The sequence below is a fragment of the Mytilus galloprovincialis genome, chromosome 8, assembly GCF_965363235.1.
Source record: "Mytilus galloprovincialis chromosome 8, xbMytGall1.hap1.1, whole genome shotgun sequence".
In the NCBI taxonomy this organism is placed as follows: domain Eukaryota; kingdom Metazoa; phylum Mollusca; class Bivalvia; order Mytilida; family Mytilidae; genus Mytilus; species Mytilus galloprovincialis.
The window spans coordinates 61,597,947-61,615,941 of record NC_134845.1 but is presented as its reverse complement, the minus strand read 5'-3'; positions in this window follow the sequence as shown (position 1 = coordinate 61,615,941).

Here is a 17,995-nt window from a genome sequence, read left to right as displayed (position 1 = left end):
TTTTAACAGGAAATTTATAAAAATGACCATATAATTGATATTCATGTCAACACCAAAGTGGTGACTACTACTGGGCTGGTGATAACATGATCACTTACTTAATAATATTTTTTTTTATAATTTTCAGGCAGTGAATTCTTGACTGAATTAAGAAGACTTTGACATCACTAGAGAATTATGTCTATATTTATAATACTATACTTTCAATATGAATCATTACAAATACCTGTATCACATGTATTTTCTTAGATGACTTAAAATTTCTATTGAACCTGACTTAATGTGAACCATCACATGACCAGATGGATCACCTAAAACAAATATATAAGGTCTAAACCAATGACTTAAAAAAATTAACTAAAAATAGGAAAACAATAAACTTACTTATTTCTTTCAAAGTAATTGTCATAGAATGGATTCCTGTAAATAAAATATATATTTATTTTTTGAAGAAAGTGAAAAAAAATCTAAATACTTGTAACTTTTATTTTGAAATTTGAACTTGAAATCAAAACTTAAATTTTTCAGTAAATTTTACGAAAAAAAGGCAATATCTAGAAATGGAGTGATAATTTTGGGCGTCATTTATAGATTGACTGTAACATTTTTTTCTGTCTATGAAAAAAATAACATAACAAATGTGGTGCACACTGAATTACCGGCGTAGCGGGTTATTTTTAATGTGTGCACCACATATTTGATATTGTTTCGAATAGACAGAAACAAAATCATTTTAAGGCGTGGTAAATCATGAAAAAAGGTTGGTGACGTCACAGTCACATGACATAATTATGTTTATGAGATGTTAGACAGACACTTTCATCCATTCAAATGATGTATTACATCCAAAATAAATTATATTGCTGTATTAGTCAAAAGAACTTTAACATTTGATTTGTACACCGTTCACAACTTCACAAAATAGTGTTTTTTCTTGACAAGTATGGGCATACACATGCAGATCATATAATTTTGCAAATTAATTATCTAGATTGGATCATTTTGCAACCTGAATATCTAGATATATATCATTATTATTTTTTTTTGGAATAGACAATGATTGGATTTGACGAATGTTCCCCCACACTGCACTATGTTGTTAGGGCTCTCAAACCAGGGACAATAGCGTTTTGATTGAATTTCAATCAATTTTTACCCAAAGAAGTATAAAATAACTTGCAGTTCTAGCTAAGACTTATCAAAATCAAATAGACCTTTCCTGATAAATTTTTTCAAGCACACTCAGTTGTTTTTCTGAAAAGAATAGAATTTTAAATGATTCTATCTTAGATATTTTTCTAGCAGAAATCCAACTAGAGTTACTCGTAGGAGCACAAAATTGATAACTTACATGTTATAACTGAAATTGAATTGATAAGTATTTTAGTGTATGTGGACTTCCTTGTATAGAAATACAAATGTACTGCTATCGAACGATTGTCTTCCCTTACTCTTAATACACCAACATTTTCCCGAATGTAGTGACCTTAACTATTTTCTTGTGTAATAATATTAGATGCTTGTTGAAATTTCCAATTTTGAATTATGCACAAAACTGGACCTTTAACAGGTTGGGAACAACACTTCAAATGAGGAGTAACCCTCATTGGAAGAACATTACAAACCACTGTAAAAAATGAGCACCTCTATATTCATATTAATTGATGAAACTTTTCCCTTGGAACTATGCATCTATCAAGTACTAAATGGTCAAAACATGTCAAAAGAATTTTGTGATGTTTCTAAACTTATATCTTCTTTATCAATTTGACCCCTCATTTAGAAAAGTTGTTCCAAATATAATGAATTTTTCCACTTTTGAGTTAAAAATCTTAACATTTTTTTTCAACAGTGAAATAACCCCTTGTTTTAGGGACAGTTCCTCATTTAAGGGACACCACTCATAATGGGAAAAGGGGGGGGGGGTCCGGAGCGGGGGCCCAACCTGTTTGTTGGTCCTTTTCAAAAAAAAGAATAGTACATTGTCCTTTAAATGATTCAATTGAATACAAAAATAAAATATGTTACAACAAGTATTATGTCCATAAATTAGTGAAAAAAGTACTATTTATTATCTTTATGGTAGTACTGCATCATTGAATTTTGACAATCAGCCATGCTTTTATCCTTAAGCTGTGTAAGAACCTGCTTGCAGATGAAAATTCACATGCCATGTTCACGATTTGAAAACAACACAAGTCCAAAATCTAGCATGTTTGAATAATCTTCAGAGAAAACGTTTTTGATTGGCTTATTAATGAGAAACACAGAATTTGATTGGCTGAAACGATTGTCTTACTTTGGGAACAAAATAAAAAACAGATGATTTTCACTAAATCGATTCGTGTTTAAGAGTTTTTTTAACGATACCCTTAATATTTATATTTTTTTAATAAATGCAAGGACGTATTATAAAATGTCCTTGATAAGAGTAAAGAGAATGAACACAGGGCGAACGTTCTATACGGGCAAAAGAACTCAGGACGAACAGACCAAGGTCGAACATGTAAACAGGGCGAGTTGTCCCGATACCGAATTCACGCATGCGTACTACAAATATCTACTGTAAAAACATCCGGTAACAAGTAAACAAATAGTTCATGCAGATGAGATGAAATCTAATAATTTACATAAATAAAAGGGTACAGATTTACGATAGTGATGGTTTTTATGCCCCACCTACGATAGTAGAGGGGCATTATGTTTTCTGGTCTGTGGCTCCGTCCGTCTGTGCGTCCGTTCTTCCGTTCGTCCGTTCAGGTTAAAGTTTTTGGTCAAGGTAGTTTTCGATGAAGCTGAAGTCCAATCAACTTGAAACTAAGTACACTTGTTGCTTATGATATGATATTTTTAATTTTTCAGCTAAATTAGACTTTTGATCCCAATTTGACGCTCCACTGAACATAGAAAATGAAAGTGGGAATTTTAGGTTTAAGTTTTTGGTCAAGGTAGTTTTTGATGAAGCTGAAGTGCAATCAACTTGAAAATTAGTTCACTTGTTGCTTATGATATGATCTTTCTAATTTTAAAGCCAAATTAGACTTTTGACTCCAATTTCACGGTCCACTGAACATAGAAAATGAAAGTGGGAGTTTCAGGTTAAAGTTTTTGGTCAAGTTAGTTTTTGATGAAGCTGAAGTTCAATCAACTTGAAACTTAGTACACTTGTTGCTTATGATATGATCTTTCTAATTTTAAGCCAAATTAGACTTTTGAGCCCAATTTCACGGTCCACTGAACATAGAAAATGAACGTGGGAGTTTCAGGTTAAAGTTTTTGGTCAAGGTAGTTTTTGATGAAGCTGAAGTCCAATCAACTTAAAACTTAGTAAACTTGTTGCTTATGATATGATCATTTTAATTTTAAAGCCAAATTACACTTTTGACCCCAATTTCACGGTCCACTAAACATAGAAAATGAAAGTGGGAATTTCAGGTTTAAGTTTTTGGTCAAGGTAGTTTTTGATAAAATTGAAGTCCAATCAACTTGAAACTTAGTACATATGTTCCCTATAGTATAATCTTTTTAATTTTAATGCCAAATTAGATTATTACCCAATTTAACGGTCCATGGGACATGGTAAAGGATAGTGCGAGTGGGGCATCCGTGTACTTTGGACACATTCTTGTTTAATTCTAATTTACAAATTAAACGACTCAGATTCTTAATCATGTGTAAAAATCGGTGTCAGGAATCAGATGTTGTTATGAAATTGTAATACACAAAAACGCATGCGGCAGACGGAGGTTCAATGATTTTAAAGTCGGTACCATAGGCCTTCAGAACACTTGAAGTCTTTTTCCACTAAAAACCAATATAATTGATATATCTGTGTGAAGCTGGTTTCCAGATTCCACATTCTGATATATTTGTAATTTTCATGAATAAATAGGTTTAAACTACAAAATGAAACATTTTAAATTTCTTATATTTTTCAACATTACAATGATCAAGTTGGTACACAACATTTTGTTCAAATGGAAGACTTCTTATCATATACTAGATGTCACATTTAAAGTGTTCAGATACATTTACTTTTATTTTAGTGGATAATTACTCAATTGAGGTGCTCCTTTATCTGAGGAAGATTCTCAAAACAGACTTTTACAGAAAGAATGAAAACTGACGTTTCTCTCACCAATCTCATGTATCCCGAGTAATTATATCAGTTGACCTAAAAATGTTAAAAGCATTGCATCATATTGAGCTGTGAATCATCTACAGCAAACATAATTATGTTTATAGTAAATAAATACCCATTTTAATTTTAGTACACGAATTCTGAGAATGATTTTAATAATCAGTAAAGGATATCCCTGCTTCTGAGTAGTGTGGCATTTCATCACTGACGTCATTACAATGTAGGTTGGATATATTTAGAATATTTCGAAATTAGATTTTTCCGGATCGTAAAAGAAACGTAAATAGTGTAAGGGAGAGCTCAAAATACGACAATTTCACAAGAAATAGAAAGGAAATGTGTAAAAAGTATATCAATTGAATGTATTCATTTTTGTGTCTCCTTCTCATCAATCTCAGTAAGATTTTTGGGGGGTTTTCCAAACTATAAAAACAAAATGAACGACGTGAGAGGATAAAAATCAGGCCAACCCCATAGGGTATTGACGGCTTGAAGCCGTCTTTCCCATAAAACTGGTTTCTAAAATGTATGAAAACGAAGTATTTTATGCATGCTGTAAATAATGCACCTTCTTTTAGTTTGAACAATATTCATTCAAAAAGTGCATGAAATATAAATATACAATATAAATACAGGGATTCGGAAACAAGAAAAACTTATATAAATCCGTCTCCCTTAAGAAAAAATGACAAAATTAGGAACATAGTATATAAGAAACTCGTATAATATAATTTTCAATTCACATTTGACATGTTTATTCTGTGGTTTGCCAGTTACTCAGAAGTCAGTTTGATCGAAAAATGGGATCAACTCTTTTTATTATAATTATGGTTCATGTATCTGAGAAATGTGTAAATGTTTCGAAAAAAGGTAACATTAAATCAAAGTTTCAATACTAAATCGACATCGACATAAAGATAATTGTTATGGACCAAATCTCCCTGTTTCTAAAATAAATCTTTGTACAACTTTAAAAATATTTTCGTTTTCCTCATCACTGATGAGTTCACTACCTGATACTAATGTTTGTACATTATTTATTGGTAGTGTAGAAATGGTTTGTGCCCTGATGAGTCTATATTTATGACATTCTAGCAAATAATGTTTGCTGCTCTCAACTTGCCCACATTTACACAGGCTTGAAAGAACAATTTTTTTCTGGAAAAGGTGTTCATTTAAGCCACTGCAGTTCAACCGGAGTCTGGCGTGAAGTATTTGGCCTTTTCTACAACCAGTATTATAATATGTAGGGACTTTCTTAGTATCTCGATTTATGTAATTTTTAAGTGTAAATTTTGATGGATTACATCTAACGTCTTGTGGAAGCCTGTTCCATTTGTTACGGCCAGAAATCACCTTTAAATTGTAGCCAACAAAAGACACAAATCAATAATAAAATTTAACAATATTTATTATACAAAAGTTTACAAGAAGTATTACACAAATATTACTGTCAACTTAACTGTCAAAATATGAGTTCAATCTTTTATCTTTATCTGTATCCGGATATCTTTTTGAATCTAATCTGAATATTACGTTCACTATTAAGGTCACAATCCAGTATGATGTTGTTTGTAGAATAAAAGTGTCAATCCAAATGCTGTGAATGTTAATGGGTATCGATGTCTAAGTCCAAGTCCAAGAGTAAGTCCTAGAGTGAGTTTAACTTTAGTGTCTGTTTATATATATTTGTCATGGAAGATTCTAGAACAGTCTATAATGGAACATCCTAGAAAGTTACAACAGAAGTTTCTAGTAAAATGTAGAAGTTTATATAAGGCATCTTTTATTAGGATCATTCTGGAAAGTTCCAATCATTCTGTAATTGTTCCAGAGATTTCTAAACTGCACAATTCTAAATTTATTCTGTAAACAACTATCAGGCCACACAATACAAATCAGGCCAACATAGATAAATACAATAATTACAATATCATAACACCTCCCCCCTTAAAAGAAGTTTTAGTGTAACAAAAACTTAGCATGAATAATATGAACAAAAATACATAGTATATACAAAGTGTTTTAATAAGCTCTAGATAAAGCATCTGCTATTACATTATCTTTACCCTTAATATGTTTTACAATTACATCATATTCCTGTAACAACAAACTCCACCTAGTCAACCTCTGATTCTTGTTTCTCATTTTATGTATGAAGGTGAGAGGATTATGATCAGTACAAACAAGAATAGGATATACAGTGGGATTCAAATATACATCAAAGTGCTGACAACATTGCAAAACACTCAGTTTCAATAGTTGAATAATTTTTCTGATGTTTATCTAATTTCTTGGAAAAATATGATATAGGTTTCTCAACATTATCATCTGTCTCTTGGTATAAAACAGCTCCAATTCCTACATCGCTTGCATCAACGGCAAGTTTAAATTGTTTTTCAAAGTCTGGAGTAATCAGAACTGGACTATTAATTAAAAGTGATTTGCTATTTTCAAAAGTGTTTTGACAATTTTCACTCCAGATAAATTTAGAATCTTTTCGTAAAAGATGAGTCAGTGGTTGAACCACAGTAGCAAAATTTGAACAAAATTTTCTGTAAAATCCAATCATGCCTAAATATCTCATAAGTTGTTTTCTTTTTGTAGGAGGAGGAAATTTGGAAATAGCTTCCACTTTAGCCATAATAGGTTTCACTTGACCTTGGCCAACTGTATGCCCTAAATAATCAACAGTGGCCTGACAAAATTCAGTTTTACCAAGATTAACAGTCAAATTTGATTTTGACAATCTATCAAAAGTATCATACAAATGTGTTAAATGCTGTTCCCAGCTATCGCTACATACAATTAGATCATCAATATAAGCATAACAACAGTTTAAATCTTTTATAACATTATTGATCATTCTTTGAAATGTAGCTGGTGCACTTTTCATGCCAAACGGCATTACAGTATATTGAAATAAACCATCTGGTGTAACAAAAGCTGATATTTCACGAGCTCTCTGTGTCAATAGAACTTGCCAATAACCTTTCAACAAATCAAATTTGCTCACAAATTTTGCTTGACCAATGTTGTCAATACAATCGTCTATCCTTGGAATCGGATAGGAATCAGATTTTGAGACTGAATTTACTTTTCTGAAATCAGTCACGAAACGAAAGGTTTTATCTGGTTTTGGCACAAGGAGACAAGGAGAGCTTCATTCACTGTTACTCGGCTCAATAATATCATTGTCAAGCATATATTTAATTTCTTTTCTCATAGCTTCAAGTTTGAATGGATTAAGCCGGTAAGGATGTTGCTTAATTGGAGAAGAATCTCCTACCTCAACATCATGACAAACAGCAGTGGTTTTGTTTGGCACATCTGGAAAAAGATTTTTAAAAGAAAATACCAAAGTTTTTATTTCTTCTCTACGATCAAAAGACAGATGTGCAAGTTTTGAGTCTAAATTTGACAAAATTTCTGAATTTTTCAATCTAACCGTCTCTTCCATAGTTTTAGAACTAAAAGGTGGTTCAATTACATATGGTTTGTCATGATTGTTCTCAAATTTAACCATGCCTAAAGTGGCAATTGGTTTACTCTCACATTCATTAGTACGCTCAAAGTATGGTTCTAACATATTAATATGACACACTCTATTTTGTTTGCGCCGACTTGGAGTTTTTACAATATAATTCAAATCATTGATTTTACTCTCTATCGTATAAGGACCACAACATTTAGCCTGTAAAGGATGTCCAAGGACTGGCAAAAATACAAGTACCCTATCACCAGGCTCAAAAACTCTATCCCTTGCATCTTTATCATACCATATTTTCATCTTGTTCTGTACATTTTTTAAGTTTTTCTGAGCAATTTGACAAGCAGTATACAATTTTTCTTTAAATCTAGATACATAGTCTAAAAGATTCAGGTCAGTATGTTCAGTTAGCCACTTTTTCTTAATCAATTTTAACGGTCCCCTTACAGTATGGCCAAATACAAACTCAAAGGGACTAAATCCAAGGGATTCTTGAACAGCCTCTCGAACTGCAAAAAGTAGAAAGTGAACTCCATCATCCCAGTCTCTGTCAAATTGAAGACAAAAAGTTCTAATCATGTTCTTCAATGTTTGATGAAAACGTTCTAAGGCACCTTGAGATTCTGGATGGTACGCACTTGATCTATACTGAGCAATCCCTAACTGGTATACGACTTGCTGAAATAGACCTGACATGAAATTTGATCCCTGGTCGGACTGTATAGACTAAGGAAGTCCTACTAACGTGAAAAATTTGATAAGAGCTTTGACAATAGTAGGGGTCCTGATATTTCTTAGCGGAATAGCCTCAGGAAAGCGCGTGTGGATGTACACATGATTGTCAATAAATACGAATTTCCAGTTTTGGTCTTTGGTAAAGGTCCAACGCAGTCAAATAGAACTCTGCTGAAAGGTTCGTCAAAGGCTGGAATAGGCAGATGTGGTGCTGGTGGTATTTTCTGGTTAGGCTTACCAACAACCTGGCATATATGGCATGATTTGCAGTATTCTGCGACATCATTTCGAAGTCTGGGCCAGTAGAAATGCTGCAAGATCTTAAGGCAAGTCTTCCTTATACCTAAGTGTCCAGCCAAGGGGGTGTCATGGGCAAGACCAATAATTTCTTGCCTATAAACTTTAGGCACCACCACTTGGTATACCACTCTCCATTCCTCCTCTGGGGTAACATCAGGAGGCCTCCACTTCCTCATTAAAATGCCGTCCTGATGGTAATAGCATTCGGCCACTTTGTCTGCTTCCTCCTGTGGTTGAGCCCGCTGGTTGAGCTGAAGAACCTCAGGGTCTTTATGTTGTTCTTCGAATAAATTCTTTCGGTCTAATGAATGGCCATGGCATAATAACATTCTTGTAAACACTAGGTGGTCTTATTATGGCCTTTTCTGAGCTACCAGGACCTTCAATGTCAGCTAGGAAAGTGTCAGAAAGGTCCATGTAATCAAACTGGTCTTCTTGCAAATTCTCATCTTGTTGTTTTCTAGCCATCGCCCTAGTAACAACACAAGCTGGATACAATTCAGCATCATCTTCAGGTGATTTAACATCCACCACTGGTTCACTGGTAACAATTGGTTCAGCAACCACTTTGTTCCTAGCTAGATCATTTCCTAGCAATGATGTAACACCCTCAACAGGGAGATCCCGGACGAGCCCCCAATTTCTGTTACGGCCAGAAATCACCTTGAAATTGTAGCCAACAAAAGACACAAATCAATAATAAAATTTAACAATATTTATTATACAAAAGTTTACAAGAAGTACTACACAAATATTACTGTCAACTTAACTGTCAAAATATGTGTTCAATCTTTTATCTTTATCTGTATCCGGATATCTATTTGAATCCAATCTGAATATTACGTTCACTATTAAGGTCACAATCCAGTATGATGTTGTTTGTAGAACAAAAGTGTCAATCCAAATGCTGTGAATGTTAATGTCTATCGATGTCTAGGTCCAAGTCCAAGAGTAAGTCCTAGAGTGAGTTTAACTTTAGTGTCTGTATATATATATTTGTCATGGAAGATTCTAGAACAGTCTATAATGGAACATCCTAGAAAGTTACAACAGAAGTTTCTAGTAAAATGTAGAAGTTTATATAATGCATCTTTTATTAGGATCATTCTGGAAAGTTCCAATCATTCTGTAATTGTTCCAGAGATTTCTAAACTGCACAGTTCTAAAATTATTCTGTAAACAACTATCAGGCCACAGAATACAAATCAGGCCAACATAGATAAATACAATAATTACAATATCATAACACATTCACGAATAACAGATGGTAGGAAAGAGTTTTGATAAAAGGTAGTTCTACAGTTCATATTTTGGACATTAAATGCACTTCTAGTATTATAGTTATAGACTTGATATAGTTGTTGAGGTACGAGACTACAGAGATAATTAGGAGCCTGATCATGAAACATTTCGTGAAATTTAATAATTTTATGTCTGGATCTTCTTTCACTCAGAGATACCCAACCAGTATCATTATAAAGATTAGATTTAGAGCAAAGCTTAGTGGCACCTGTGACTATACGAGCCGCTTCTATTTGAATGCTTTCTAGTTTGTCCTTTAAATAAATTGGTATATTATCCCACACAGTACCCGCATATTCAAGAATAGGCCTAATAAAACTGATATATATATAACTTGTAGATTATTACGAGATAGCTTAAACTTTAAACTCCTCATAAGATTTAAGCGAGGCGTAGCTTTATCAATAATATAGTTTACATGACTTTCCCAACAACCGTTTTCTTGAAAAATTAACCCTAAATGTTTATGTTCTTCAACCTCTTGTATCAGTGTATCATTCATATATATTGGTGGATTATGGGGTTTTGCTCTTTTTCTAGATATGGTCATGGTTTCAGTTTTTCTTGGATTAAAATTAACAAGCCATTGTTGAGACCATTGGTGAATTTTTTCTATATCAGAATTCATCAATTCAGATGTAGCATACTCGTCCTCAACAACTATATATAATGACGTATCGTCAGCAAAAAGTCTGATGTTGCATGATATGTCACATACAATATCGTTTATGAATAGTAAAAATAATACAGGTCCTAAAATTGAGCCCTGTGGGACACCTGCATTAATGCTATACACATCAGAGGTCTGTCCTCCTATGACAACTCTTTGTCTTCTTTCAGATAAATAACTTTTAAACCATTTTAATAAGTCCCCTCTTATTCCATATTTTTCTAGTTTATGAAGGAACCTGATTGCAAGTTTGTAATAATTTTATAACAAGAAAGGAAATTAAATAAATATTTAAAAACACATTTTTCCATCGTTTTACCAATAATAGATAACAGAGAGATTGGTCTATGGTTTGATAAAATTTCTTGAGAACCACTCTTAAAAACTGGTATCACATTTGCTATTTTCCATTCATACGGATAAGTGCATAATTGAAGTGACTTATTGAACAACAGAGCCAGGGGATAGCTTAATCCTAAAGCAGCATATGTAAGAAATCTTTGACTAATGCTATCGGGGCCTGTTGCCTTAGACACATCTAACAAGAGAAGTTGGTCATAAACTTCATCTTGCGTTATAATTCTGTGCACCTTCTTTTGCATATGATTATTGTTCTTTCTTGTTTGATATATTTTAATCGTGAATATATATTCTGCTTTATTATTATTTTAAAATTTTGTACATGTTTAAACCACTTTTAAGCAACACTTTTGTACATGTTATAACTTGTATTTTTGCATTGTACAAATTATAACATGTACAATATTTTTGTACATTTTATAACCTGTACAAAATTGCAACTAGTACACGACATAATATACATCTTTCAGCTGATCTGTAACAATTCCATCTTCATGCCTACAATTGAAGACAATACAAAAAGCACCAACAGCTATAATACGGTAAACTAACAGATAATAACAATTCTTTTTTTTTCAAGATATGACCACTTACGTTGTGTTTGTGAATTTATACGTGGCCCCTAGTTTTATCTCAACTTGAGTTGGATTTTTTATTTGAAAGTTTGCTATAGCTTGCTATATCAATAAAAAGTAAAATCACAAAAATACTGAACTTAGAGGAAAATCAATTCGGAAAGTCCATAATCACATGACCTTTCTTAAGGCATCGGCCTCTAACCGGAAAAAGGCAAACTATCTTACTTTAGGAAGTGTGTCCTACTTCTAAATAATGTAGTACTGGTGTTTGAAAACTAATAATAGAAATATCCTTTTAAAATTTTGAGCTCTTGTATTTTAATAGCATACCGCTTGAATTAAAATGTACTGAATTTTCATCGACAAATCAAATAATTCAACTTCATTTGAAAATGACAAACATTACACACTACTTCGCGGATTTGCGCTACGCGTAAAATCACTACACACACGAGACAGCAGTTCCTGCGTTATGATTTAATCGGTATTCTCCAGACATGTGTCAGATCCATATATGTGTGCCTCCAATTGGGAGTATTATAATCCAGGTTTCAAAGGTTTCCTACATTCCTCCGGTTGAAGAGAAATTTAATAACGTGTTTAAAATATTTCATGAATGAACATTTTTCGTCGCTTACTACTATTTTTACAAATGTTTATGCAATAGGTAAAAGCCCGAGAGTATCGGAAGTATCATGGTATCTCACCTCGGCCCAAAACAAACTTGGACTATAATAACTCGGCCTTTTACATATATTAAAAATCGGACTATAACAAAATTCGTAATTATACTAATTGCTATTAAGACTCCTAAACAAAGTTTTTGCTCATTTTTTATTATAATTTTCTTCTTGGTGTCTATTTAGTTGTATTTTGAGGGACCAACAGAAGGATGGAATTTACTACAGAAGCCTATGGGATTTTTTTTTAATTTTCAATAACAATAATAAATTTTATAACTTGAAAACAGTAAGTGACAGACACACATGGTTTTCAGTAATGATCACAGGACCATCAAACAAATCAAATTAAATAAATTTAGCTTGAGTCCATGGTGTCACCCCACCCAACCCCTCATGTTTTAGAACTTAAAAACAGTCAGATCCCCACCCCTAAACCATATATATTCTTATACGTCAGCCCCAACCCCCTCATGTTTGTGAACTTGGAAACGGTCGAAATCCCCACCTATAAACCATATATATTTTTTTTATGGGACAACAAAACAAATCAAATAAAATAAAGTGGGAGTCCCTTTGGGTCAGCCCAATCCCGTCATGTTTGAGAACTTGGAAACGATCGAGATCCCCACCGCTAAACCATATATATCTTTGTATGGGGCAACAAAACCAAATCAAATGAAATAAAGTGGGAGTCCCTTTGTGTCAGCCCCACCCCTGTTGTTTGACAACTTGGAAATGGTCAAGATCTCCTCCCCTTTACCATATATATTCTTGTACTGGACAATAAAACAAATCAAATGAAAAAGAAGGCGAGTCCCAAGGGGTCACTCCCACCCACTTGTTGTTTGAGAACTTAACGGTTGAGATCCCCAACCCTTAACCATAGATATTCTTATATTGGACAATAAAACGAATAAAATGAAATATAAGGAGAGTCTCTCGGTGTAACACCACCCATCCTGTTTTGAGAACTTGTAAACAGTAAAGATCAACCCCCTTCTTTTCGAAAACTTGAAAACCGTCGAAATCCCCACACTGAAATAACATATATTCTTGTACGTAATAATAAAAGAAATCAGATGAAATAAACGGCTAGTCCCCTAGGTTCACTCTTACCCCTACCTCCTGCCTGTTTGAGAACTTATAAACTGTCTAAATCCCCATCCCTAAATCATGAATATTACTGTATATGATTTCAAGAAGATTTGAATGACATACAGGTTTAATACCTAGACGTCACTTGTGCATATCACTTTACTAGACAAGATCAATTTGTATTGGACTTAGCTTAATGTCAGGCTACCGTGGGAATGACTAATTTTGAGAGCTTTGTTTGGGAGACTTCGTAGCAGCATCCTGTTACAATTATTTCTTGATAAAGTTTTTTTTTTCTTTTTTAAGTAGGAAAAAAAGTTAACCATGTAATCTACACATTTACAATCTATTTGAAATTTTACAATCTACCGTTGCAAACTTTTCACAGGTGCTACATTTGTATCCAGCACTTTGATTACTTGCCAGTTTTGTAGTTACATTGTATAGTTCATGATATAATTGTTTACTGTTATACTATGTCATTATACATGTTATTCATTTTACGCAAAATTGCAGTTAATGTTTTCATTACCTATATCAACCAAACTGTTCTTTCTGCTTATTTCCCCTGCAAAGTTCGTTTTTTTTCTCTTTGTGCACTCCGGTTTCCTCTAACAATGAAAACTGGCAATCACGATTTAGCTAATAGTATTGAAAGTGGCGTTAAACAGCAACAATCAATCAATTATACCTATGTTTATTATGTTTCCTGCAAACTTTAGATGTCGATACAAAATCCTCTGAGTTGCGACAAATAGTACAATTTATAAAGTAACGTTCCTAGTTTCATATATAATTTATTGATAACTTTCACTTACTTTCCGTGTTAATTTTATATGTTGAGCTTATACCGTCTTCACTTTAATGATAACATGTAAGAGATATATGGTTTATCACCGTAATACCTTAAAACTATTGTCAAGACCAAGAACAGCAATTAAGGCGTTGTTCCTCTGTTATATCGACTACATATTTTGTATTTCTCATTAGTGAATTATAACAGTTTTTGTCTTATATTGGGATTGGGAACTTTAGTCTTATTTTATACAGTAAAAGTTGATTTGGAATACTATTGTTAGAGCATATTATTTCTCAAAACCATTCAGATCTAGCAAATTTTTCTTTCGTTATTAATTTGTTACATTTCAATAGTTTGCCTCTGTGTAAAAGTCATATTTGATGTGCGTGTATATCATGTGTGATTTGGAAAAAAAAATTACATTCTTATTTTTGCTTTTCTATTTTTATATACATTGTACATTACATTATATGGTTGATTGATTTATGAAAATCGATGAAATGGCTGATTGAAATTCCATTTACGAAAAGACAAAATGTTTGTTAGAGCACACTACATGACACCGCGATTTATCATTTCACACTTTTATTGAGATTGTTGTTCGGTTTGATTGCATTTTGTCCCAATATGTTTTTGTAGACTGGCATCATTTGTAGCATGCATGAAAATAGTAAAATATATCTATATAAATTTCTTAAATCTAATATAAACGACCAAATGGAACACTACCTATCGCACCCAAATAAAGAAACAAAAAAATGTTAACCAAGAACAAGCGACTATTGTCTTATAATAGAAACTGGACGATATACAAAAATACCAAGAAACGAAAGAAAATGAAAAATATGTAATATCTTAGATGACTATTTCCACATTTTTTCAACTGTGAAATTAATAAAAATAAATGAAATATCTTTCTAAATATTATATACAAAAATATGTCAATTAAAATACACTTAACCTAACTGACAAACTCGTGATTATACTAAATCCATCAACACCAAATGATATAAAAACAGTTGTTTCTTTAACCTAAGAGTCATTAGAACTGCGGAAAGATCCGGAAAGGAGACCAACTGTTTTTAACATGCATTCTATTATTCAATGTCGAGTTTTTCTTATGTTTGTTTTGTCTATGTATTTGATATGACTAAAATAGGGTTTTGTTTATTTTGCAAATAAAGAATGCATTAACGAGGAGGAATAATTTACTTCCAGGAGTAATTATGAATTGGCCGTTTTTTAATCTTAAGGACTATAGGTAATTTCATTGTTCGTACCCCAAAATGAAAATAACGTCACGTCATTTGTTAAATTTTCATTTTTTATGACACTTTTAACCAATCAGGACGTTTTGGTATACACTTTTGAAAATATTACCCATGACGCATTATATTCTGAAACGGCAAATTGTCCCTGTTTTTATCTGATTGCTGACCTGTTGTTTAATGGTTTTTCTGTGTAGTGTTTTCATTGATGTTTCGCCATTTTCCCAATTGATCAGAGTACATTAATTATTAATACTATCTGTTATAATTTTCAATATACAGTTATCAATTTTCTTCATGGTATCTTCTTCCAATTTAATTTTACCTAATGGTATCCATATTTTAACCGTTGTGTTGGACGTTATTTCTTAATCCGTATGGCTTCAAATGAGTTCACGTTCTTGCCCCTTATTTTTGACAATTTTTACCTGTTATGTCTGTTTGTTTTTTTCATCACATTGTTGTCAATATAATGAAATTTTAAGCGACTGCGATAAGATTGAGAAGTTAAACTATGCTATAAAACCTTGCATGTTTATTCGGCCACTTTCTATGTAAGGAAATGTCGGTATCAAGACAGGAATACGAGATTTGTTTTCCATTCGCTTGATGTGGTTGAGGGTTTGATTTTGCCGTTTGATAAGGGACATTTCGATTTGAGTTCGGTAGTTTTGTATTTTACCTTTTGATAGTAGGTGTACCGTCTATATAAATCTTATACGTAGTTCTCTTTGTGTGTGGTTGTGGGTGTAAATAATTAGTTTAATTTAATTTTTTGACACAGAAAACGTTTTTGTCTGCCAAAATACTTAAGATTAACAAAAGCATAAAGGAAATTTTCAGCAAAATGCTAGAGACCAAGTCCAGAATTTAGAAGCTTGGATAAGAATGTCTTTGCTAATCTTCTTCCGTGGTGTAAGCTGTTCTTTAATTCTGTTTAGTAATCACAGCTTAGAATTTTAGACAAACTATATCTACAATTGTTAACCTTTTAAGCATTGTGACTTGGATGTAGAGTTGTCTCGTTGGCACTCATACCACATCTTCTGATTTCTGTATATGTTTTTTTTGCTCGGGTAGGTCGTGTTAATTTCTATCCATCATCAACGTTTCTATAACATATATCTTTTCCATATGATAAATTTGCACTAAGAGAAGTATCTTTTTATTTTATTTCAGACGATGGAACAATTAATTAAATAGCGTTAAACTACTTTTGCCTTTATTTTGCTCCTGGATTACGTTTTCATTTTAGTGGGTCTATAATTTACTGACACGTTCCTTTTGCATACTGGATTTAATAAAAAATAATCTTCATTTGAAAGCAAAATGAACGATAGTTCCCTTAAATCAAATCCATTTTTTGACTTCCCAAGAATTATGCTTTGAGCGTTCTCATTGAAGTTGAACCCAAATATCTATACTGAATGCATTATATACAGCAATAAGAATGTACATAAAAGCTTTATTTTTTTTTTATCACGGTGAAATATTTATTTTTAAAACTGAATTATCATTTGTTATAAGCTTCTACAAAAACTTGGTTCGGCAACTCTAAAATTGAAAAAAAATAAAACTATCTGTATAATGTTATTCTACTTATGTAACATTATACAAAACTGCATCGACATAATATGTAACAAGTAACTGGTTGTTATGTCTATCATAGATCAAACCATTTGGATACTTGACACCATCCTTGGAAGACAACAGTTGTTTGTGTTGTTGTCCGTCTGGAGATATGACAACAACATTGTGAGAGTTATTGCCAGCGACGTACACATTTCCGTCAGTATCTACAGTTACACCTACTGGGCCAGTTATCTCTCGCTTCTGGAATATCCACTGTATGTTTCCTTGTAGATCACAACATATCACTGATTTATTATTTGGCTTTGTGTAGTAGATCTTATCCCCTAGAAGACTAACATGAGAGTAATCATCCATTTTGTCCGATACAATGGTCTTTACTGATCCATCACGTAGATTCAATTCAAGAATTCCCTTTTCTGCGGAGCATAGAATAAGCCTTTTCTCCGAATACGATATACGAGCACAGAGCGAGTTTATATAGTATGTTTTTATCACTCTTTTCGTATCCATATCAACAATTCTAATGTCTTTTGAATTACTAGATGTGACAGCTATGGTATTGACATTAGAAATATACGTGATATCAAAAGGAGCATAGGGTTTTAAATCGATCTCAAAGTCAAGTGAACCGTCATATTTTACTACTTTTATGTTCCTTTCATTTTCAATTGCAAAGGCTATAGTGCCGTGTGGAAGTAATGTACACCCCATCACCCCTATTCCACATGCACTAATCTTCTTTTCAATCTTAAGGGCGATATTTGCAATTGATTTAATGATCGGTTTGGTCGCCTTCGTCTGCGCTTGCATTTCCTTCTTTTTCATGACACTGACTTGACTTGGAGAGTAATCTACATCTACTTTCCCTATGTCCGGCATACTGACAGTAATTGTGTCAGTGTCAAATGTGTCTTTCAAAACTAGCATCACTCGACAAAGGCTCTCGTTTTCTATTAACGATCGAATGAATTCTTCCTCTTT